This window comes from Haemorhous mexicanus, chromosome 8, assembly GCF_027477595.1.
Source record: "Haemorhous mexicanus isolate bHaeMex1 chromosome 8, bHaeMex1.pri, whole genome shotgun sequence".
Classification (NCBI taxonomy): Eukaryota; Metazoa; Chordata; class Aves; order Passeriformes; family Fringillidae; genus Haemorhous; species Haemorhous mexicanus.
In genome coordinates this window covers 29,670,722-29,695,863 of record NC_082348.1, presented here as the reverse complement: position 1 = coordinate 29,695,863, position 25,142 = coordinate 29,670,722, and positions in this window count along the sequence as shown.

The window sequence follows — 25,142 nt, the reverse complement described above, 5'->3', positions numbered from 1 at the left end:
ACAGAGACCTTGCATGCATCTCAGGGTCGCAGTGCTCTGCACCTTTCGAGATCTCCCCAGCTTAGCACATTCAGGTATTAAAGGTGTGATCAGAAACACTTGGGTTTTCAGCTCCACACCTTTGACTAAACTCAACAACCTGTGAATTAATCCACCCGTAATTTGTAGCACAAACACGTGAAAATCCATTTGAGTAAAAAAAGCTCTTCCTTCCCATTCTGCAGTTCATCTTTCAGCTGTATGTTGAGGACAGCAGGGCACGGGAGAGGCATTTGGGCACAGCAGCAGGAAGGCTGGCAAGAGGTGCCAGGAACCCTAGCAGAGGACACAAAGCAGTGAGCTCTTCAGCCAGAGGGCTGTGTATATTTTTGTTATTACTGTATTTTACCTCCACTCCTGTCAAGTGTCTTAGAAGGCAGTCCCTGGTACTTGTTACCAGACTGTGTCTAACCTAAAGCACTCTGGACTGAAACCTCATTAAAAAAAAAAACAAACAAAACACTTGGAATTCAACATCATGTATTACTCCAAATAAGAAAGCAGATGAGTGTTCTGCACCTCGCAGGGAAGGAGGGCCAGAGGGACACTCATCCCTTTGTTTAGAGTGCTAAATATCAGTCAGAGTTAAGGATTCATGACTGGCTCCATCACAGTCAGTTTCCTCAGGTAGTTTTTTAATTTGCTTGACCAAGAAGAGCCAGCTATTGTAACAAGGATTGCCCCTGTCAGCACTGCTCAAGGCAGTTAAACATAAGATGTTATCACTGGGGAAGAAAAGCTGGCCCTTTATTTTATGGATGGGAGAAGCAGCTGGTTACCATAGCAATGTTGCATTTTCACATGTGGAGGCTGCAGTTGAAAGGGGCAAGCAACCTCTAAATTTTAGCAGTGATGACTCTGGGACAAAATAGAGGGCAAACTATTTGCTTTTCTGTTGAAACAACATCTGCAATTTGGGGAAAAATATGCTTAAGGTATCTTGTGTGTGGTTACACCATTGCTTTGCCTCACTCTTGCCAGCAGGCACCTCATCTTGGTGTTGATTGGATAGAAATTTTAGGGCTGCTCTATCACCTGTCTTCATTATCCACGATGTTAAGAGGACATGGGTGAGAAAACAAACATGTAAAACTTCTTACTGCCAACTAATTAGCAGAGGTTTTTACGTTTATTTAAATATAGATATTTAAAAGCTTCCCTCTGGGAGAAAGGAAACCATTCCCCAGAGTGGGCTTGCATTTTAAGATCTAAAAAGCAGCATGCACTCGTGCATGTGTGCAGATATTGAACATGTACACGAGACATCTTCATCAGCTCCACGGGCATTTAGGCACCAGGTGAGGCACCATTCTTTAGGAAGGCTCATTTGGCCAATTACAAGAGGGAATTTTGCCCAATAAAATGAGGGGGGCATCAGCAAGCACGCTAAGGAAGGATTCTCCATAGTTATTGTGTCTCTGTACAGGGAATTGTACCTGAATCACCAGCACTCTGCTTTCCCTGGCTGCTAAGCACGAGCAGGAATCAGACAGAAAGAGGAGGGTGGGCACCCAGGAGCTTTAACTCACAGCTTGTTGTTTGGCAGGCAGTAATACTGAACACTGCCTCCTGGAGCGATGCATTTGAGGCTGCTGCCCATAATGGGCAGGCTCAGTCTGTCCAGAGTGGGAAAACCCAGAGTGTTTTGGTGTGGAGTTTGGTGATTCAGAATGCAAGCTGGACAGCAGCCACTGGTGGAAGCTATGGAGGAAGGAAAGAGGGAAGTAAGGATGATACAAGAAGTTCTTTCACTGTAGTCTAAGAAAGAGCTTATTCCACAAAGACTCAGATGTCTTTTAAAGCTTTCTATTCTGAAAAAGTATTTAAAATATTATTAATACTTCAACCACTTTCATGGCTTTTATTAAATTTCTAGCTAGAATGAAATCATGTGGCACTGACTTTCACAGCATAGCTCACATCTTATGAAAGACTCATTGCCATCCAACCTTTAGTTGCCACTTTCCAGTTTAACTGAATTTAACAAAGACTCCTGTGTTCTCTCAGTCACTTAAGGAGTGGGGGAGAAAATTCCTCAGGCAGCTTTTTTTCTTTGCTTCCTCTCTTTACACTCCATCCAAAAGAAATCAAAACTTCCAGATACAAAACATTAAGATTTTTTTTTTTTTTTCTCTTTTTAAAGAGAGCTGGTCCAAGGCAAACAGCATTGCTTGAAATGTTGGTCATGAAAATCTCTTGCATAGTGAATTACCCATCTGTGAGCTTGGAACAGAAACAATGCAGGCTTCGTACTTGGACTCCTGTTGGTATTTAATGCTCTTCCCAATATATCATTCATAAAATCCATGGATAGAGATGATTCCAGTCATTCTGCTTCTTCTAGCACATCTGTCTTGGGAAGTCAGTCCCACATCTTTAGCAAGAGGTGTGCAGAAGGGCAGGGAGGGACCTGCAGCGAGCTGGGGCCCACGCTCTTCTCTGCAGCTATCCCACTGCAGCAGACAAACAGGCAGGGATGCAATTGCTGACAGAGCTTTTGATGGTTTTCCATTTCCCTTCATCTCCAAAACACGGATCCTAAGAAAACAGACAGCACTGTGGGCTCAGCATTCCTTCTCATGCCTTTGCAGGAAGTGGGAGCCATGCCACTGCTTTCAGCAAGAACAGAGATGGATCCAAAGGAGAGCTGGATGAGACTGATCTCCCACATTTCTGTGGGCCCTAATTTCTAGCTGTTCTCATCATTGCTGTCCCTTTCCTCCACCCTCACCTGCCCTCATTGTTCCTCCTAGAGACAAGGTAACTGAGCTTTGGCCAGAAAGATCTAATAAGAGCAAGGCTGCTTTAATTGTGGTTTTAAAAAAGAGACTTTTCCCTGTTTGAGGGAAAATGTCCAACTAATGGCTTCAAGTAAACAGAAGCCAATACCTTTCCAACATGCTTCCATTTAAGAAGATTATCTGAGAGGGAAAATTTAGGAGGATGCTTGAATAGCTTCAGGAAAGGACAGGTCTCAGGTAATTTGCAAGATCATGCATCCCAGCATGCCCATGACATGAGAAATAACCCTAAAGGTGCACAGGCACCTAAGTAGTAGTGGGCAAGATTTTCTTTCTGATGCCTTGGGTGAATTTTAGTACAAAGCACTATTATGGTTCTGTGCCTACATCCACTGAACTTACTTGGTCTTGGGACCATCAGTGATTTAATGAAGAGAAGCTGGAGACCCTGAGTCACATCTGAAAAGCCACAGTGCTCCTATAAGGGAGCTGTCACTGTCAGGTATCCCCTTGCCTCTCCATCACTTCCACTGTGTCAGGTAACAGCTTATTCAGGAATTGTGCACCAATTAATTTGAAACAAAGGAAGATGGCATTGAAATCAAGTTGGCAGAAAATTTAATTTTTCCACTTTCCTTGGAGCCTAAAACAAATGGGTTGTATGACAGACGTGGATGGATAAATGGGAGATGAGAAGAATGTATTGGTAGCAGCCTTTGATCCACTTTTGAAAAGGCAGTTTTGCCACACGTCTGCTGGAGGAAGACAGAGATAAAGGACATTCTCACAAATAAACTCCTGGAGGCTATTCCAATGCTCTCCCACACAGTACACCTGCTTTTCACCACAGAGCCCATCAGATAGTTCTCATTCCTTAGACTGTTTTGCATTCCCATATGTCTCCAGAATACTTTTCTACTACTTAAAAAACAAACAACAGCCGTAACAAAGCCATCGAGGGCTTTGCTATTTGTCATGCCATATTCTTCACACACACATGCACAAAGACTCAAACCCTTTCTCCTCCCCTTAAAGCACAGCAGATTAATTTAGTTTGCCTCCATATCTGCAGAAGAGCATTGCCATGACAAAAATTTAAATGTCAGGAAGAATTCAGTACTGTATTAGAAAATGAGACATCTGCTGTGGTAGGCTTTGGCAAGGAGTGATGTTCTCTAATTGAAATGCCCAACCTCTAGTGGGTTTCCACTCAATAAACATCCCCATTGTTGGTGAAATTGTTACAGACAGAAGCTTCCAAGTTAGAGAAGCCAGCAATAAGCCCTGCTTCTCTACAGACAGAAAAAAAATCTGTCCCTCATACATGTAAGTTCATAGGATGAGGACAATGAGGGAGACAAGCAAAGACAACTGTATTTATCCAGAGAGAACGGATGAACCTCATTCTTCTCTTGAAAATCATTTCCATTTCCAGTGTAGATGTTGTCTGGGTGGTTAGATCAGAAGTGGGCTGTAGCATCTGGTTTGCAGTTATGCACAGCTACTTGAGGTTTGTAATTCTGCTTCCCTCACCAAGACTATGGTACCTTCTGGTTGCAAATCTAATCCTTGGCAATAGTATTCTTTAGTGACCTGAAATCTAAAATACAGTTTTCCCTCTAAAATACAGGTCCACAACTTTTACATTTGATATGCCATCAGTAGGAAAGCTACTACACAAGTAGCTAAACATACTTGTGGCTTTTTTCTTTTCTATATTATTCTTGTTTATTTCTAATTTTAAAAAATGTTACCTGTGCTATTCTTCCTTTTACAACAAATCCAGTGTCATGCCAAATAAAGTCTCATTTAAGAATGATGTGGAGTCATGGAAAACTAAAATTAGAGAAAAGTTGACTCTCTCATCCAGCAGCAAACACATGAGCTGCAGCACATTAAAAAAAAAGGCAACGTGGGAATGGCACAAAGAATCCACTGAAGTAGCAGACAAAACTACAGAGCTGCTCTGAGTACACAAAGGTTGGCACTTGCACAATTCACAGGTGAAACAAAGAGCGTGTTGGGATGCAGCAGTTCAGAGATGTGGCTGGTGAGTGCCCAGGGCTAATTCGAAAAGGAGGGCTGCAGATGGAGGAAGAGCAAAGCACTTGCTCTCTGACAGGGATCAGGGAACTGTTTCCAGTGAAATAGAATAAACGTTACCTGACATCAAAAGCTTAGTTCTGATCAAAACTCACCCGTGAAAGGAGGCAACAGCAGTGGAACGAGTTATTCTCCATATGCACTTTAAAAAGGGAGATGAACCAAAAGGGGAAAGTCGCTTTACATAAAAATGCAGTTTTACCACTCTACTTAAAAAGAGCAGCAGCGGAATTGGATCATACTTTGTCATCACTGACACTTCAAATATCCTTTTATTTCTTTGTAATCTCTTTCCCAATCATGTTCTGCTCATGCAGACTGACAAGAAGGGAAACTTGCTCCTGCATTCTGAGTACTTAAAGACCCGCTTCCCTGAAAAGAGAGGAAGTGCCTTTTGAGTACAAACTGAGAGATACAGATCTCAGATTAGAGAACCTATTTGTAACTCTGATATAAACTTGTTTCTCAGCACTTTTGTGCTCCTAATATCACCTTGTGTTCAGTTTAATGATCTTTTTATTCACTCAGCTGTTTTTGTTTTACTACTTAATTTGCACTTAATCACACATCATTTTATGATTAACAATATTACTGCAAGAAGAATGCTTCACGTTCCTGTGGCTCTGCTAACTCTGGAATGTTTTTAAAAACCCTATGAACACCCACCCCGTGTGACCCAGATTTTTGCTGATGAAGCAAGTAATGTACAAAAGGGTAGAAAAGGGAAAAAAGAAAGTTTGAGTTTCTGGCTACGAGTGGTGCAATTACCACAGGATTATTCTGACTTCATTGTCTTGTCTTGCATTGTCTTGCCTTGTAGTGTCCATGAATACATTTAATTTACAATCCTGTTCTGGTTGAGGGTAAGGGCTTAGGGCTTACAATTGAAGAAAGAAAGCTCAGAAATACCTTTAAGTGAAGATGTTTCACATGGAACTTCACAAGCAGCTCACACCATTTTTTTTAGGTACTACATTTTAATGGTCAGATATGTCCTTCTGATTTAACTTAAGGGAAGATACACGAGGTGACAGGAATGCTTCCAACACACTGCCTGTACAAAAGACCCTGTTAAGCAATTGCCCATCTCTGAGGAAGGTTTGACAAGGTGAGTGCCCCTCCACAACCTTAAACAGCACAGTTTTAAAAATCTCTTCTGTTTTGCAAGAGCCTTTCACAACCCATGGCAGGTACTCAAATTCAGAAAGAAAGACAAGCAGCACATTGATATAAATTATCAAGTACTTGAAACAGTGGATTTTAGATCATGAACAAGGATGTTGAACTGAGGGGGCACAAAGAACTTTAGCATTTCCAAACAAATTACACCTTAACTTTGTCATCTTTAAGTTCTTCAAACACCACCTTTTAAATTACATTCAGTGTGAGACCACAGTGGATTTGGAGACCCTCAAAGCTGCCATAGCCCATGACCTGCAGGCAGTAAGGAGAAATCTAAGTTACTGATGCATTCACAAATCCAAAGAGCAAAGTTCAGGATTCAGACCAGCTATTGCCTGGCCTTCAGAAATTCTTCATTTAAGGATAAGCTTGGTCTTGTGAAATACCAAGCTGTGTTTGGTGTCAGGTACATCCAGGCAATGTGTGTATTTGTGGTTGTGACCATGGGACAGTTATAAAGATGAATTCTAATAATGACTGAGAAAAATAAAGCATGGAAGAAGGCCTTTGAACCTACCTTGATAAGCCTTAAGTTGATTTAGGAGCATTAGAATTGAAGCTTTAAGATGTTGCTGTTTGACAAGAACTTTCTGCTGGTAGTTAAGCCTTAAAGAGTTTTGCAATAATAACCTTTTGAAGTATAATTGTAGAATATTGCTTGTAGTAAGGATCTTTGAAACTATAGCTTTGGAATGTATAGAAATGAAACCTGCTTATCTCACACCTTAACAAAACAGTGAAAGCAGCTTGAGAAAGGAAGATGGACATCAGCTCAAGGATTGATAGCCTCGGCCAAGGGAAGCTGGACATCACTGCCATGAGATTTATGGTCCTTGCAATCAAAAGGTAGACCCACATCTGGAAACTGGACCTCACCAGATGGGATACTCCTTCCTTTACCTGACCACCACCTAGGATACATCCTGAGAAAAACTAAATCACAATAGTCTATGGAATTGTGACGTAAAAATTGGGACTAGAAACTGCTGAGAAAGCTCATGGGTTCCCCTGTAAATACCTGCAAGTCCCAGCCATAGGTGTGCAGTTGGAGGGAAACTGCCCTCACTGTACCCAGCACTGTGTTGCTCATACTTTACCATATTAATTAATAAATTGGCTGCTGCTTGAATATTGGCCTAGTCAAGCTTCTCATTTGTAACAGTCTTCTGGTTATTTTGCAGTTAATATCTTGGTTTTATCTAGCTACCATTAGAAAATGGGGCAGAACTTCTTTCAACTTCATGGTATCCCCAAAGGGCCACAATGTGAGATTTATGAGACTACTTACTTCTGCTTCTATGGTTTGTCTTGAAGTAAAACAAGTAAAAAAACTTCATATGTATAGCCAGGTACACAGCAATTATTTTAAGATATGGGCACACAAAGAGGAGAAGAGGTAGAAAGAGATGGTTAAAATAAGAGGTGTCCTTGGAGGTGAGAACTGCAGAATCTAGACAACATGAATATAAAATGTAAGCATGGGGATAATAGAAAAAAATATCAAGACCTATAGAGACGTCTTGGTAAATGTCAGTGCAGAATTTGACCTTTTGGTATCTATCATACATTCACCTGTCTTTGTTTGGGGCTGGTATCTCCAATGTCATTGTGCATTGCCTTGCAAATCCTCTGATGCCTGTTCAGAAATGCTGTACAGGGAGGATCCAAGAAATAAGACAGACAACTTCAGCAACTACAGGGACAAAAGTCACATCTTCAAGTGTCTCAAAAACTGCTGTCCTTCTGCATCCAAGGTGTTGTGTGTGCATTAGCCACAATTCTATTTCGTGGTTTTGAGCATGGGGATTCCCATTGCTTGGATTCAGGTGGAAAGGAATGCCCTAACTCAGCCATGGCACTGTAAACTTCCCTTTTCTTCATCTGACTTCATTGCCTGGACTGACATGTTTTTGGCAAAAGTAAGTTGCTGTCAGCTACTCAAAAAATTCCTCTTTTTTAGATTTTTTTTTTTTTTTTAACTAGCAGTACACTGATAGTGATCCTGGGACAAACTTGTGCACTGCACCCTGCCTCTGGCCTCTATCCTCTGTCACCCTGCCCATTAAAACCACAACCTCCAGACACCAGTGAGGGCCCAGCATGGAAAAGGATGCTTCATTAGCCTTGGCTTTTCACCTGGGGACTGGAGGAAGAGGATGTGGGAAGAAGAAAGGTGAAGAGAAGTTATTCTATTAACAAAAATAGGACCCAGAGGACCTGGATGTGCCCTGATGTTGTTGTGACAGAGTACTGAAACACTGGAGTCACCAAAATCCAGCCAGATTCTACATGATCCCCTCGACAGAGCAGGTGCTGTTCAGACAAGCACTCAGATGGCACCATGTTCTCTCCCAAAATCACCAAGCTCATCCCATCCAATGTGTTTGGGACTATGTGACAATCCAAGTGAGCATTCCAGAGAGCTCTGATTCTCTGCAGGGCACCAGAACTGCAGCCTAGCTCTGCTTCTGGACTGAAAGGATTTTTTCATCCTGGTTTTTGCTTTGGCACTGAGTTTTATAGGGGTGTACTGGATTGTATAACAAAGCACCACTGAATGCTGTTGTTTCATAAAGTCGATTTTTTTTTTTTAATTGAGTTATTAAAAAGTCCTCACCCCCTTTTTTTAATTAAGAGAAAAGTGCATGACCTTCTGACACTGATGAACAGCATCCACAAAGGCACTGTTGATTTCCCCATCTGCAAGCAGATCCTATACAAACAGCAGGGAAACATTTCCAGAGAAGCCCAAATCCATTTTCCACGGGGGAATAACACCACATTCTTTTTGTTTTCTGTTCAAAGGAGTGGAGAAAGCTCTGAAGGAGACAGAAGCTGCTACAGATATGATCAGCTGAAGCTAATCTTGTCTCCAAGGAGCGAGCTGCCTGATCAGTGCCCTAAGTGGTTGGTTATTGATGCTGGAAGAAGCACCACTCCTGGAAACCTAGCAGGGCTGCAGCACTTCCCTGAGCCAGGGCCTCGGGGTACACCTTCCTGAAACCCTCTGGAGGGTGTGGGTCTAACTTTTGGGGGTGCAGTTGGCTTTGGTAGGTTTGCTTTTGCTTTATTTTGTTGCTTTGCTTTTGTGGGTCTTTTTAAATTTCCCTCCATCCAAAACAAGATATTCCTCCTAAAATGTCTGTAGGTGGAAAGTGGAAGTCTTTTTTCAAACATCTGTAATTCAGATTAATATTTGCAATTTGAATTTTCCATTTTGTTAAGATCAAACAATGAAGAGATGCCAAGAAAAGCTACCAGTTATAAATTACAGCTCCTCAATAGCAAAACCACTGCAATATTGAAACATAATAAATTTATTTCCTTTTACTTTAACAAATCCCAGGATTTTCATTTTGGAAATAACCTTGTAACAAAATGAATGCAAACCTCCCATAAAATTCCAAAGATCAGCAGACATGAGAACTATGGAGAGAAAGGAACACTGAACAGAGAGCATGGTTTGTCTTGTTCTGTCTGCCCAACATCTGCAGCCCTTACTCCTTTTTGCTTTCCACTAATTTTGCTCAGTTTAGTTTCTTTGCTCAATTTCCCCTTTCTCTGCCTGGATGTGTTTTACCTTTCTCAGCAGGTGATTTCCACAGGCTGTGGCTCAAACCCCGTGGCTGGCTGGCAGTGTCACCCCCGTGCCCCTCAGGACTACAACTATTGATTTATCCACTACTGAAATCCTGCAAAACACAAACCCACTTTATTCAAACACCCTGAAAACAAAATAAATATCTAAATACCCATATATTGAGGAATCTGAGGGAAGAGTGGAAGGGGATGATCAAACATGCCAACGACTTTTTTGGCAGGTAATAAATTTGGTCAGCAGCTCCAGCTGCTGCAAGAGAACCATATTTTGACTGAGAGCTTCTCCCTCCTGCAGCAATCCATCTGCAATCAATAGATTACCTGGCAGCAGGCAGCCCTGGGATGCACTGCTCAATGCCCATGTGCAAGGAGGGTTTTCTCTCTGGGCTAACTGGGGATAAATTCCTGCTGTCCACATCCACCTCTGCACCTTCTAACAACTGCCCCTTGTTCAGAGCTCTATTTACAGCACACTGACACCAATCCTCACCCCCCAGAAAGAGCTCACATGTGCTTGGCTTATATCAGCTGAAGATAAGCAAGTAATTCAGAGAAAATAAAGTGCCTTCAAATATATTTAGGTTGTTTTTCAACCTGTAAAAACAGGTGGGATGTACCCACTCTTCAAAACTATTCCTATTTAGAAATTTCCCCCCTACCTAGAGGGCTGGAACAGTTCACTCTGTATATTCTGCATCCTCATACCAATATTTGGATTAAAAATTACTAGTGGTCCAGTACTTGAAAACTACCTTGCACTTGATAGAATTTTACATTATTTTATGGGAAACAGGTGATATGTTAGGGTAAAGAAAACTTGAAAAAGCTCCAAAAGGAACAATAACAAGACTCAGGCTGACAGAGATCTCCTGATGGTAATTAGCCAAACACAAAGAGCAAATTCTTGTTTCCTGATGCCCAAGGCCACCCTCCCTCCCTCCCTCCCCCAGACTCAGAGACACTCTCTGTCAGGAGGGCCATTTCAGAGTGTTTGGCACAGACCACAGCACTTGCTTTCCTGACTCCCTCTGATTTCTCCCCTCTGTCCCTCCCTCCCCTGTGCTGCAAGGCAGAGAAAAGCATCTGCCTCCAGGACAGCTCAGGACCTTACAGTAGCACCATTCTTGCCTTTCTGGCAAGGAAGGAGAGTTAGGTGCTTCAACAACATGCCGTGCATGGGGAGTGGGAGGAGGAAGGGATGAAAGAAGGCAGTGATTTCTGACAATATGTGCCATTGGGGTGTCTATCTAACACTAATTTCAAGGTGGAATAATAAAAATTTACCACTAACACAATTTATTGTCTGTTTGCATTTCAGGATCTTAAAAATAGAGCAGACAGATCATAGTACACGATGTCCCCAGTGATTTCTGTTCCCTAATTGCACAGATAACCTGCTTGATTAGTGCTGTGCTTTGTACAACAGGACTAGCTGGAGCACAACGAGTCTATTTACTTCAGAAGTGCTCTGGATATGATTAGCAGGAGTGCATAAATGTACATTAGTGTATATTAATGCAGCAACTAATCTACACTGTGGACAGAAACAATACATATTGTATTTTCCCACCCAGTATGTTTCTGTTTGAAAATTCCTTACACAACAAGTGCCTCTGAGGTACTTACTTTAATTTTCCTAGTGCAATTTGTAATTACCTTAGATTGATATGTCTGTTTTTTGAAATAAATTGCTTTGCTGGCAAAAGTATGCCCTCTTTGTAAGCAGATGATATCTAGTGCCACACAGCACAGTTAACTTCTTTCTCATTGGGAGAGGAGGGCTTGAACTCCTCACTGTGAGGAGTTTTTTTATTTTGTTTTTAAATACATCAAGGACATTTTCTGTCCAGAAACAAAGCTGCCCTGTAAATGATGGGGATGGTTCTGATATCCATCTTCTAACTAAGAATATTTGCATTTCTGGGACTTCCACTGTGCTCTCTGCAGCAGTGAGAAGTAGCTTTTGCACACAAAAACTGGCACCAGGAGAAAGAGATGGTTTATAACTCTGTTGTCAAATCAGACACTTGTAGTGACCTTTTCTATGATGCACATGTGGATTACTCACCATGACAAATACTCACCAAGTAATATAGGAAATACAATAAATAATATTTCTGATACAATGGGAGAATCATTAAATACCAGAAAATGGAGAGGAAGCTCAGCCCTTTTGTCTGGGGTGCCTTCAGGCCCCTGCACAGCACCACAGCTGAACTGCAATCTCCAGGATACCCAGCAGCACTTGGCAGCAGAGGGACACCCCTCAGCAGGACAGATGAATTTGTGCTCCTGAGCCACAGACAGTGTGATTCTTTCAAGAGGGATGAAAACTAAACCTCTCCCCAGCACCTTATTTTCAGAATTTGCAGAGATAGATGGATTTCAGTAGCATGTTTCACTTCACACTTGAAATTGCACCACTCCCCTCAAGCCTTTGGAGGTCATGCCCTCTTCCCCAAGTTCCTTTCACCATTATCCATTGTCAATAGAAGAGCCAATGATTATTTTAAAGTTATCTTTTTTATGTAAGTCCCTGTAAGTGTTTCCATGTTTCTCCTACTGTCCAGAGAGCTCTTGGCTATGCTATTGTGACATTCAGTGATTAACAGCATTGGGATCACCTCCACTAGAATTTTCTATATAAACACACAGGACTTGAACAGTCTTCTGTTCAAAAAGCAAAGAAAGGTGACTTAAACCCCCAAATATAAATCTCAAGAAAAGGACAAGGTAGTTGCTGACTGTACAAACTGGGCAGGCAAGTTTCCTCTTCCCTCCTGTCTCAGAAGGAATGTGCTTACCCTCCTTATGCTGGCATCACAGAATATCCTGGGTTGGAAGGGACTCAACTAGGATCAAAGCCCAGCTCCTTGTTCTGCACAGAACAGCTCCAAAACCCCACCCCTTGCCCAAGAACTTTGTTCAGATGCTCTGTGAGCTCTGGCAAGGTTGGGACCCTGAGCACTTCCCTGGGGAACCTCTTCCAGTGCCCCACCATCCTCTGGGTGAAGAACCTCTTCCTAATATCCAGGCTTAACCTTCCTGACACAGCTCCAGGCCATTCCCTTGGGTCCTGTCACTGGTCACCTCCAGGCCATTCCCTCGGGTCCTGTCACTGGTCACCTCCAGGCCATTCCCTTGGGTCCTGTCACTGGTCACCTCCAGGCCATTCCCTCGGGTCCTGACCCTGGTCACTACAGAGAAGAGCTCAGTGCCTGCCCCTCTGCTTTCCCTCGTGAGGAAACTGGGATGAGAGACAGTTGTAACAAGCACACACTTGGCAAAACCACTGCGTTCCTCCTGACCTGGCTTCAGTTACTCTGTGCTGTAAATCCTCAGAGAGAGTCTCCTGTCTCTTGCTGGCCAAGTTTCACTGCTGGTGGCCAGATGGATGATGCCCAGGTTTCATGGATGTGGAGCCTGGCAGATTCCTGTTCTGCTGGGTGCCTGACCATGTCAGCCTGCAGCCTTGCCAGCACTCAGCTGAGCAGTTTCACACAGCAAAGGCTGATACCAGCTCACCAGAAGGTGACTGATCACCAAGGCTGTGTGTCCTGTGCTTTGTGTATCGCCGTGCAGGGGAAGGGGTGGTCACAGCAGCTGAGAGCAAGGAGGAGCCAGTGGAATGGGGCTGTCTCTAGAACACTGCAGCTGGCCATGCTGGTGCTCTGGAGCCTGCACACACTGCAGGTGAGCCTGCAGCTCAGCACAAAGAGCAGCCTGGGAAAAGAAGCACTCGGCCCTTGGTTTAACTGCAAGCAGATGAAAATGCCTCACCCTCTGCCTCAGAGCTGGGTAGTTAGATTAGACACTAGAAAACTGCATAGGTTTTCTGATGGGATGCTGTCTCTAGCATTTCGTTCTCAATTTCTTTCCAAGAGTTCTGGGTCAATGGCTAGAGTCAAATATAACCACTTCCTCGTGCTTATGGTAATTGCTAACTCCCACTTCATCACAGTGCCTTTTATCTGAAGTATCCCAAAGCATTTTACAAATTCAGCAACACATCAATGTTGGACCTGATCCAGAGCGCATTAGGGTTAATGAAGTTAATATACAATGTATTATATGCATGTAAACATTTCATAAATTGCTTGCAATAGCATAATTACAGTTGAGGCCATCCAAACAGCCTTAACTCTGCCCTATAGTGATGGAAACAATAAAAAAGAATGGATGAGTCTTCCAAAGACAAGCTGCATTTTTTTGCAGCTAATTTAAACTAAGACCATATTTAAATACTTACATGATAACTAATGTGTATTGGCAAAGGACTGGGTTTAGGTTCTGTATGCCACTTAGCTGAACATTCTCATTCTTGAGACTTTTACAGTTTAACTATCAGGCTGAATTTCCTAGATTGAATGCACTTTATCAGATAAATTTTGAAAGAAATTATTAGGGTAGAAGAGATGACAAACACTGGTTCAATTTTAACACCGTATTTATCTAACTAGTGATCAAAATGAGCCTAGGCACATCAGTGTGCCATCTTGACACCTTCCAGAACACTTGCTAGTGCATACTGCCCCAGGGAGACTTTAAATTGGAGGTGTGCTAGGAAAAATATCATCCTTTGCTTCTCACCTTTTTAAATGCTCTTTCCTTAAGTAGCCTCAAATGCCCACAGCTTGAAATAAGACACAAGCTGGATGGACACTTCAGCCTACCTAGTGCAGCAACAGCACTGGGAATATCACATTTTAAAACAAGCACTCTGGGCATCACACTAAAACTTTTAAAGTGTTCAAGCCAGCAAACCTATGGATCCATTTGAGCCATCCTTGCAACTTCACATATCCTAACCAAGGCCCACATTGAAATACCTCACGTCTGTCCTACAGCTGGGCTGGTGTTTTACATGTGGACACTGGTATTTTAAAGCTGCTATAAATAGTAATTGCAATTTGAAGCTTCAGTAGTTTGAAGCCCATCATTATGAGCAGCTACCTGCTGTTTGGAATTTGGCTCCCTGTCTCTTAGTGGCATTGCTGGACTTCTGCTGAGTAAATGACCTAGCAAGTCTTGTCCAGCCTGGACTTGTGTTTGCCTCAGCACTAGAAGGAAGAGAAGCTTGAGAAGAACTAAAAGAGCTGAGGGATAAATGACATTTAATAAAGCAAAGCACTCCCTTAAGTCTGCTCTGGGAGACAAAGGGACAGCACTTTAGAACACTGTGTTATGATCAGTGCAGGAGTCATTCCCTGCACTCGGTGTCTGCTCCTAAAGTGCTTCCACTAGAACAACACAATTCCCATCCTTCTTCCCAGTAACTCACTTGGAGTGTGCCTCAATTCACATGGGAGGGATTACAGGGAAATTGCAGTGCTTGTGAGGCTGGGTTGGCAGCCTTGGACACCAATGCAGACGGCATTCAGCAGAGACTCTCAAAACAGGTATAAAACAATGCAAGCAGATGTCATTTCCTCTACAGAAAGAGCTCAGCTCAGGAAAAGCTTTCCTTCTGCCTTGGATCAGCCTCCCCAGGGACAGCACAGCTTTTCTGCCAGCTGAAGCACAAACTGATGCTGTCTAACCCAGCGTGCTTTCTGTGATAACTAGACTTGGAGCACCTACTCACTGCACAGTGACAACTGCCATCAGCAGCAGCAACCTTCAGCCCCTCAGATGTCTGTTCTGGAGATACAGAACACTATCTTCTTACAGAACAATACATTAAAACATTTTGTTTGTCTGGAAAACAGCACAGCTCTTTAGTTTAGAATGGAAAATATTTTTGCAACTAAATTCTCTTCTGTGTCAAAGCAGAAAGTTTGTACTAAACCCTTCCCATTCAGATTTGTATTGATTTAATGACTAAATGTTGTCCCATCACTTTCTAACATTTTTAATGTAACAACCTAGACCAGCTTAATAAAAATGATGAAAAATTCCCTTAACTTCAAATGCTGCAGATATTCGTAAAAACTGTGAAGGTGAAAGGGATAACAGAAGCCTTTTCACCATGAAAAGACAGAGAAGGGAGACCCAGACAGGCTGTGCAGTTTCCACACTTGAAAGTTTTCAAGGTCTGCCTGGTTAATGCCCTGAGCAGCCTTGTTCCACATCTAACACTGCTTGGAGGAGGTTGGAGTAGGGGTCCCTTTGAACCTGAATTATCCCACGATCCTGTGGAAGTAATTGTCTGACATAAACACAAGACAAAATAACTTCAAAGTTAGTATGGGATTATCAAAGTATTTGATAACAAGGACATTTGACTTGGAAAAAATCTCCCTCTGCTTTTCAAGTGCAGAAGGCCAAAGACCTGACCAGTAAGGGCAAAAATAATGATACCAGCTAGCCTTTTACCATGGGATTATCTCAACTCAGGTGTTCACAACATAATTAAAGATCTTTATAATGGACACATTAATGAACTACACGATTCCTTTCTAAATGTAAAGACTGAACAGTTGTACAGCTTCTAGCAGATACAGGCACCCTCAGCAAACCAGATTTGAGGGAGTGGAGTGCTGAAGGGATCAGGTTTGATGCAGTTCAATAACGAGGCATGCACAGCTGGAAACACTTGTGAAAGTGCTGAGGGCACAAGGATTATTTCAGCAGCAAGACAGAAAAGTGAGTAGGTAAACTGGTGACAGTACAGTGCCCTGACAAACTGGCAATAATCTGAGAATATGTTTAACACAGCCATATGGAAAAAAAGTAGCCTGGCTGGAACTGTGAAATGAGTTAGAGTGTTTAAGGATCTGAGTTGGGTTGTTCAAGAGGAGCTCTTGGCTGACATTAAATTAGTGGGGCTAATGTCATCTTGAGTTGCACACCAAGGGAAATGTATTTCTAAATATTGCATTCCAATTTAGGAACCCATACTTCAGGAATATGGAAGTAACAGTAAGTCATAAAAGTGACCAAAAGAAAAAAAAGAAAAAAAATGACTGTGTGATTTTAACTACATTGCCCAGTTATTTAATTAATTCATGTGAATTTTAGTGGTAAAATTTTAGAATTTTTCTGTTTACTGTTCATAAATGCCACAAATAAAGAGCTCTCAAAGCACACCACAGAGGAAGGGTCTCCCAGCAATGTAGGCAAAGAAATAACAGGAGCCAGTGACTGGCTTACAGCAGCTTCAATTCCCAGAAACCCCATTACAACAAAAACCTCCAAGCCCCTAGAACACTCTAAAACCAAACAAATACAACAGTGGCTGTCATTTTGCATTGATGCTCATTCAAAAATAATTTTGTAAGAGGCACCTGGTGTAATTCTGGATGTAGATACCACAGGTGTGCATGTTTGGAGCTCACCACAGTTGTGCACCCACCATGCCAAGAACCAGCAACTCTCAAATATAAGGGACCCCTATTAGTAGTCATCAACTGGCAGCCGAACTCTGCTTTACCTTCCTCTGTTTGTGATTCTAAACATCTAAAATATTCAGAAGCTATAACCTCATCTGAACACTTCCACTCTTACTTCAATGGGGCTGTGACATACAGCACATAGGATATAAGTGTTAGGAGCAGGCATCTAATTCCCTCTGCCAAAGGCAGGAAAAATTTGGATTGCCTTGAATGGTTGGCATTGTGAGCGTGCACAAACCTGAAAGAGCATAATTAAGATGAACATTGGCCTGTTAAGTCTTTTCTTAAATGGTGCTAGTCATGGAGGGGAAAAAAAGAACTGCAGAATAAAAAAGTGATTAGAAGCACTAAATCTGGTCACTTGGCTCAAGTCCCACCCTGAGTCACAGTCTGGTAGGAAATACAGACACTTGATCTCTTTTTCCTCCTCTGTCCTTTCCTTTCCCAGTGAACTAAGTGTTATGCCACCCTCTGTCACCCTTCCTGTTGTGCCACTTTTCTGCAGACCTGCTTTTTCTACTCTGGCTATGTCATTATCTGCATTTTAGATTACATTATCATGACCACCCCAAAAATTTCTGTTTAACAAGGGCTGGGTACTTTGCATAAGCATTTTGAGCAGATGATTTTATAGTCACCTTCCTCGCTGCATTACAGCTTCCAAAGCTAAGGAACATGTTTCCATTTTTAACTAATTAGAGCCATCAGATGTAAAACAGTTTTAGAAAGTGACTGATCTGCAGACTGTTTGGTGGGTTTTTTAGTTGGTTGGGTTGTTTGGGAGTGGTTTTTTTTTAGGGGGGGTTGTTGTTTTAAAAGGGAGCTGTTTTTCAGTATTCCCATTGTAAACTTCTCAAAACCAAACCCCTCCTTTATATTTAAGATAAAAAGTATTAGCAATGCAGCCTAGCCAAGATTACAGCTCAAAATATCTATTCAGCCAATAAATTCACCTATTTAACTTTTCCCCAAACCCTCAAGCCTTCAGAGCATTGTTAACAATCCAAACTTTGTGCTACATCCTTCCACTTTCGGTGGCACTCCGGACAAAAAAAGAATAGAATTTAAAAAAATATTAAACATTGACCTATTATCCTTGCTAAATGGCCACCAGAAATCTCCACAGCAGTGGTGGTGTTGGAAATGGGGCTGTGGAGAAGCAAGATGATATTTTAGCATTGCAGGTGAGCGAGAGCACTTCCTTGCCAACAGCTGGGTCAAAACAACCCCCAAGGAATGGCATGTCCCAAACCTTAGAGTTCTGCCAATTGACACCAGGACCCAAATCCAGAGCATTGCAGGAAAGAAGCCCTTCCTGGCCACACCACTTGACAGCTCCTTAGGAGGAGTACAAATTCCCTGTACTTGGGGCAGGTGGTGCCAGTCCATCTTGGTGGGCAGCGCTGTGAGCTGGCCTTGCCCTCCCTGGCATGCCAGGGCAGGGAGATCCACCTCACCCCTCCCAGGTGTCACTCAGGCTGAGCAGTTCAGCAGGTGTTTTTCCTCACATTAAAGGCTCGCAAATGGCCCTGCTAATTGAATTACAAATTGACTCATTATCGGCTACAGTAAGTAATTTCTTTAAATTAAGTGGAGATTAATTAGAATAGCTGGGCAGAACCACTGAAGCAAAATGGTCCCACCCCCGTCATCAACAGCTAAACCTGTCAAATTATTCTAATCTGACCAAAATTGATTTGGGATTATCAAGCACATCTGTCAAAATACTTCAAAACTTAAGTGATTTCCCTAATATTAAAAGTTGGGTATTTGACACCTATAACCCTTGAGAGTATCCTCAAAAATAAGGAATTGTTTAGCTATTTTTCTTGAGAGAATGGACTCAAACGTTCAGGTGCTTATAAAGGGCACACCTGATAGCTGCTTTAGCAGATTAAAAATCCCAATAGAAAACAGCCCCTATTATCCTTTGGAACTTTATTATTTCTGAAATAGTTATTAGTACCAGAGTAATACTCCCTGATAGCTAATAATTGCAGTGAGCTTTCCTCAGGTTGTACAAATACGTTCATGGTCACCAGTGACACTGCAGCTCTCAAGGTTGTCCTTCAGAGCACTACACTGTGTCTGTGTGTAGAACAGAGCAAGACAATGAAAGTGCTGAAAAAATTCCCAAACCCAATATTTTTTGGAACAGAACATTCAAATACAGCAATTTTTAAAATCTGTTTCTAAAGGAGGAGAAAATGGTCAAGCATTATAAATCATTATTAGCAACTGTAACATTAAGGACAAAGCCAATTTAGAAATAATCCATCAACTGATCAAGAATTTTCTTTTCCCTCCCATATGTATAAGCAGTGCCACATGAAATCACCCAAAGCCTTACAAATAGCATTTCCACCTGCTGAAAAATAATCCATTAAAGTCTTTTCATGTGAGTCACAATAAAGTACATCATGATAAACTGGGTTTTAATTGGAGACTAGGAGAAGGAAATTAATTTCACCAATAACCTTCTGTGATAAGGAGACACATGAGTAATTTGATGCCAGCTTGGTCTTGTAACTCGAATTTCCCAAGGAAAACTGGGATTAAAACACCATCATTTATAATCCCAGGAAGGGACTGGCTAGGGTGGGCCTGAGAACCATTTGACAAACATGTAAAACATTAATTGACACCTCAAAATGTCACCTCTCCAGGAATGAACAATAACCCCGAGGACTGGGAGGGACAAGAGGGCAGTAAAAGGCAACAGCCCTGCCCAGAAGGGCTCAATTTTCTTTACAATGACCAATACAGAGCTGACAAGAGAACAGACACCATCAAAAAACTATGGGAAAAAATAAAAACAAAATCCAGAATGTTCTATGGGAAGTGCTGAGGTTATCTGGAGAAACTACAGGCAAAGGAAAGCAAGTCAGGATTCTGATATCCACCAGTGTGTCGTGCCAGGTTATGAAACAACTAACTCAAAAGGCACACCCAGAAGCTGAAAAAACACTTAAATCACACCTTAGATTAAACAGTCACCATGGCAGAACAAATGTGACAGAAGAGTTGTGGTGATAAATGATGACAAGCTTGTTTCTTTCCCTTTTAATGTGAATTAAAATGGCATAGAAACGTGAGGACTGTTTTGATGCAGCCACATCTTGGCAAGTCCTCTATGTCCTTGTGGCCTCTTTATCATTATGGAACTGGAAATATAAGGGGGACATTTGCCACCACTCTGACAGACCTGCTGATTCCCATCCCCACATCTAAGTCATGGCTGTGCTACAATGCAGGAGTAGTAAGGATAAAGTAGATAAATTGGAGTCAAACAGGAGTCCTCACTTCTGGAAAGGAATGAGGGAAGTAGGGGGTTAGAAGAGAGTTAAAAGTGCTAACTGTAAGGCAATTAAAATTCTCTGTAAAGCTATCTGTGGTACCATATTAGAAAGCAGACCATTTCCACAGCAACTAGAAGAGGTACCATAAATTAACCAAATGACACACTAAAAAGCTTAGACTTGAAATCTGCTAATCCCCTTAGACTCAGCCTCTAAGAATTTTGCAACAGGAACTGCAGCTCCTTTTGACAGAAACAGTAAATCATCCCCTCAAGCAACATATCTTACTGCAAAATAGGTATGTAAGAAACTATATCTGTCCCAGTCGGCTCAGAACAGTGTTTTAGAGCAGCTTATGATTATATTTTAGAAGAACTTTCTCCCCATTTAAAAATTACATCAGTTTTAACATTAAATCCAGAGATAAATTGGGCACTTAGAGATATTAGAGGCTTTTTCAGTAGATGTTCTAGACATTTTGCTGCCTTTCATGTTATTCTAGAGGCTAGTTAAGCTCATTTTTGAAGTCCAAAAGCTTTTGGAAATTGATGTCTAGGGCTGAGCTTAAATCTTTAAACACTTTTCAAAAGCAAGACTCATTCAGACAGCCAAACAGTCTTAGCAGTCAGCCTTTTCAACAGGACCTATTTGCAAAGATGGATCTAAAATAGATTACTTTATCTGGCTGTTCCAATGAAAGTCATTTTCGGAAAGAAATTCTCCAATACATCAGTCTGTTGTACTCACAGAAAGTAGCAGTTTCTGATTTGTCCTTCATCCAGCTGCAAGTGCAGTGAAGATCTTGAATTCTTTATCTCAGTGAAGGGGTGAAGGGTAAAGAAGGGAAATGCAGATGTAAAATACTGAACTCATTTATTTGGACAGTGGATGAAGGGACCGTGATGCGTTTATTGATTTGCTGCTCCACTAATTAACATAGTGCTTTCAGCCTTCAAGTTTTCATCAAAAGATTGAGCTGTTCAAGACAGTGTTTTCAAAGTCACTTCTCTGAGATGCCACCTTAAACCAGAGCAAAACCTCTGTAATTTCTGGTTTTAATTGGTAATGAACAGGCCAATTCTCTGAAGATTCCAATCCATGTACTCTGACATGCAGGCTTGTGCACAGCAATGTGAAAAGCAAGCCCAAACAAAATGCTGCTTATTTGTTTCTAAGTGGCAAACACATTGCAGCAGGATTCCAGAGTGGAAAACAATTCCCATCATAAATATGGAGCCAGCAGACCTGCATCCCTCACCAGACATCTCCCTCTTCCTCTATGATGCATGACTAGCAAGTTAACAAATACTTCCTCAGCAAGTATAAGAGAGGAAGCAAAAAATGGGGTCCCAGAAATTAGGAACAGATTTCCATTAAATTCTGCCATGCTTAACAAGGCAGCAGCTCATTAATTTCCTGAGATCTGCTCACTCATAGCCACAACAAACAACTACAGCTCGAACAGCAGGAATGGAGAGACAATGTTCTTCATGGTATTTTCATGTCTCCTGGCATCAAGGAGATGTTTATTAACACAAGCAGCATCTTTTATTTTTTTTTAATGACCTCTACACAAGCAGCATCTCAGAAGGCAGAAGAGGAGCGATTATGGTCTTCATGAGCCTGAAGTCCAGCTTGTTTTCTTAACTCCTGACTTTTCTCAGCAATTACTTAGAAAATTCTCTTTCATTCAGAATATCAGCACGCATCCTGACCTTTGTTCCTTGCTACATACAGATAATTAACCCACCAAAACAGTACTTTCACACCATAAAAGAAGGAAACAAAACCACTGCCTGGGAATTAATCTACTCCCTGGATGGCAGAACACACAGTCTCAGTTAACAGCCCCAAAAAGGCTTCTGAAAATATTGTCTCATTGCCAGCATTAAGTCATGATAGAGGTCTTGCCCTCACAAACACATCTACAGAAACAAGGCTCAGGGCCCTTGCAAAACTTGGAGGGTGAGGACAAAGGCAAATAGCTTGTCTTTCCCTTCCCCCTCTTTCAAGGAAAGAAAGGGGCAACAAGGATAATAAATCCACCAGGCTCTGAGGCATGTGCTGCCTCTGAAATGGTGTGGAGTCCAGGGATTTCCAAATTTGATGCCTGCTTAAAGGACATGTATCACTGCTCTTAGACAAACAGCCCTGGCACGGGCCCTCAGCTCACTGCAGGGGTGGTCCCCATGGGGGGAACCCTTCCTCTGGTTCCTGTCTCTCCTTTTGTATTTTTTCCCATTATTTCTGGCAACTGAGAGAGCTGGAGGACCTGGACATAGAGAGGTACTTTAACACTTCAGTGGATACTCACCCAGTACTGCTGTCAGGGTGCAAAACTGAGGAGCAAACCTATTCACCCTGGGCTACATGAGAATGTGCTTCAAAAGACACTGCAGAAAATCATGAGGAGCCATATGTTTAGGGGCACATATTTTAAATTCTAGGTGAGCACCTTCCACAGAAGGGTGGAACTGCTAGAGATGCCCAATACAGCTCAAATCAACTCTACAAGTTTGGGTTTTTTTCCCCCCGATGAATTCTAATCATATTTTCCTTATATTAAGAGCAAAATGAAAGCCTTTCCTTATGTGCCAAGAAGCCCATTTGCAACGAATTAATTCTCAGGGTTTTTATGCTGGTCTTTCTACTTACAATTTCACAGTTTGAAAGAATAAAATGCAATCTCTTTGATTAAAACAAAATGCAGAGCCTTTTCACTGAAAATGATGTTGTGACAAGATGGACTATAAGGGTGTTTGATAAAGTTGCAACCTCAGGTAGGATGAATATTATAAGAAGTGTATCAATATTATAAAAAGAACATGAAGAAAAAAATCATAAGGGATAAAACAAAATAGTTGTGGCCACACATTGGGATTCCACAAAAATCTCAAATAGAGCAATCACGTGGGAACTGGTCAACAAAATGATCACCTCTTCCATTTACGTGTATCTGCACTGAAATCAGAAAAAAAATCTTGCAAATCTTATTTAGAAAGGAATTCCTTGAGTTCTTTCTCTCTCATCCAGCTGGATATTTCCAAAGGAGTGGATGGGGGAGGAAGATGCAACTGCTCTTATAACCATCAAGATTTCTTAACAGATGAACAGTGACAAGTGGATTTCTTCTCTGCCCATTTCACTTTGCAGATAGCAGAGCTCAAAATGGCACCAAAAAAAAAAAATCTCCAGACACTTGAGCATTACAGAGCCTGGTCCAGCCTCTGAATGCACTGGTTTAGGAAGAGATGTCTGCAAGCAGCAGCTTCAGAGTGACACCACTGAAGACCTTGGTGGCTGCAGAGGAGCAGTGTCTTGGGGCTAGCTCAGGAACCAGAGATTTACTTGGTCTACCAAAACTTTAGCAAAAACACGTGTGAATTTGTGCCCTGGGACAAACTGATTGTGACCCATCTCCACTTTGGATCAAACTGATTGTGACCCATCTCCACTTTGGATCAAACTGATGGTGACCCATCTCCACTTTGGATCAAACTGATGGTGACCCATCTCCACTTTGGATCAAACTGATGGTGACCCATCTCCACTTTGGATCAAACTGATGGTGACCCATCTCCACTTTGGATCAAACTGATGGTGACCCATCTCCACTTTGGATCAAACTGATGGTGACCCATCTCCACTTTGGATCAAACTGATGGTGACCCATCTCCACTTTGGATCAAACTGATGGTGACCCATCTCCACTTTGGATCAATCCACAGAGCAGCCAACTGTGTCCAAAAGGCCACTCACCAAAACCTTCAAAGATGCTAGAGGATGAATTGTTCTCCAGGGAGTGAATCCTCTGCCCTGGGTGCCTCAGAGTTGACCAAACATCTCGCACTGGAACCCCCCAGAATTTTTAGGTAAGGGATTTCCTCCCCCTGCAGCACTGCAGGAACCTGGGTGCTGATCATGCCTACCCACAGAATACTCACCAAAGAGAATCTGTCCAACCACTCTGGGCTGTAAAGCAGCTTTAAATTAAGCAACTGAAAGAACTTCCTTTTGTTGGGGAATTAGGGGAAAACTCCATCCTACAGCCTCCCAGACACAGGTACCTCTAGAAGCTGCTGAGAACACTCCCAGCTGCCTATTGCAAAAGGGTTGATTTTCCACAGCACAGTTCTTTTTCAGGACATGACTGTGTGAAGATGTCAACTGTTTGTTTGTCTGTCTAGCAAACGTGTTCCTCAAGTGTCAACGTCCTTGTGGCCATGCCAAAAAGAAAAATTATTTTCCCCCTTCCCAAGTTCTGTTAGTTTTACAGGGCCAAGACAACAGCAGGCAAGGCAGATTTGAGTCCCCTCACACAACAAGGCTTGCTAGGCTGTATTTTGTCACACCTGCACAAGCACACTGAAGAGGCAGGTGTAAACAGAAGCTGTAATTTGTCCTGCTGGTGCTGATGCATGGGGAGGCAAAAAACCCAGCTTGAGCCAGAGCCCCAGTTGAATGCACAAGGCTGCCAGGTAGAAAAACAAAAGCATCTTTTCAGTCCCAACCTGCATGTATTTTATATGAAAATCACTAAGGCACAATAAATATGGAACCCCACAAAGAACTTTTTTTACAGTCAATTTTTCAGAGGAGAGCTGCAATTTCTATAATGAACATGCATTAAACCCTCCATAAAAAAGTTAATTAAGAAAATGAGTTTGTTTTTACTACTCAAAATAAGTATTTTGCTGTTTAAAAATACAGTATGTACAGTAAATATGGTTTGTTGCAGATATAGATAACAGAGTTCTTTTCCAGTGCAGCTTATAACAATTTTAGACACTCTATGCATGAAAATAAAATATGAAAAAAAAAAAAGTAGCACATGAAACACCACA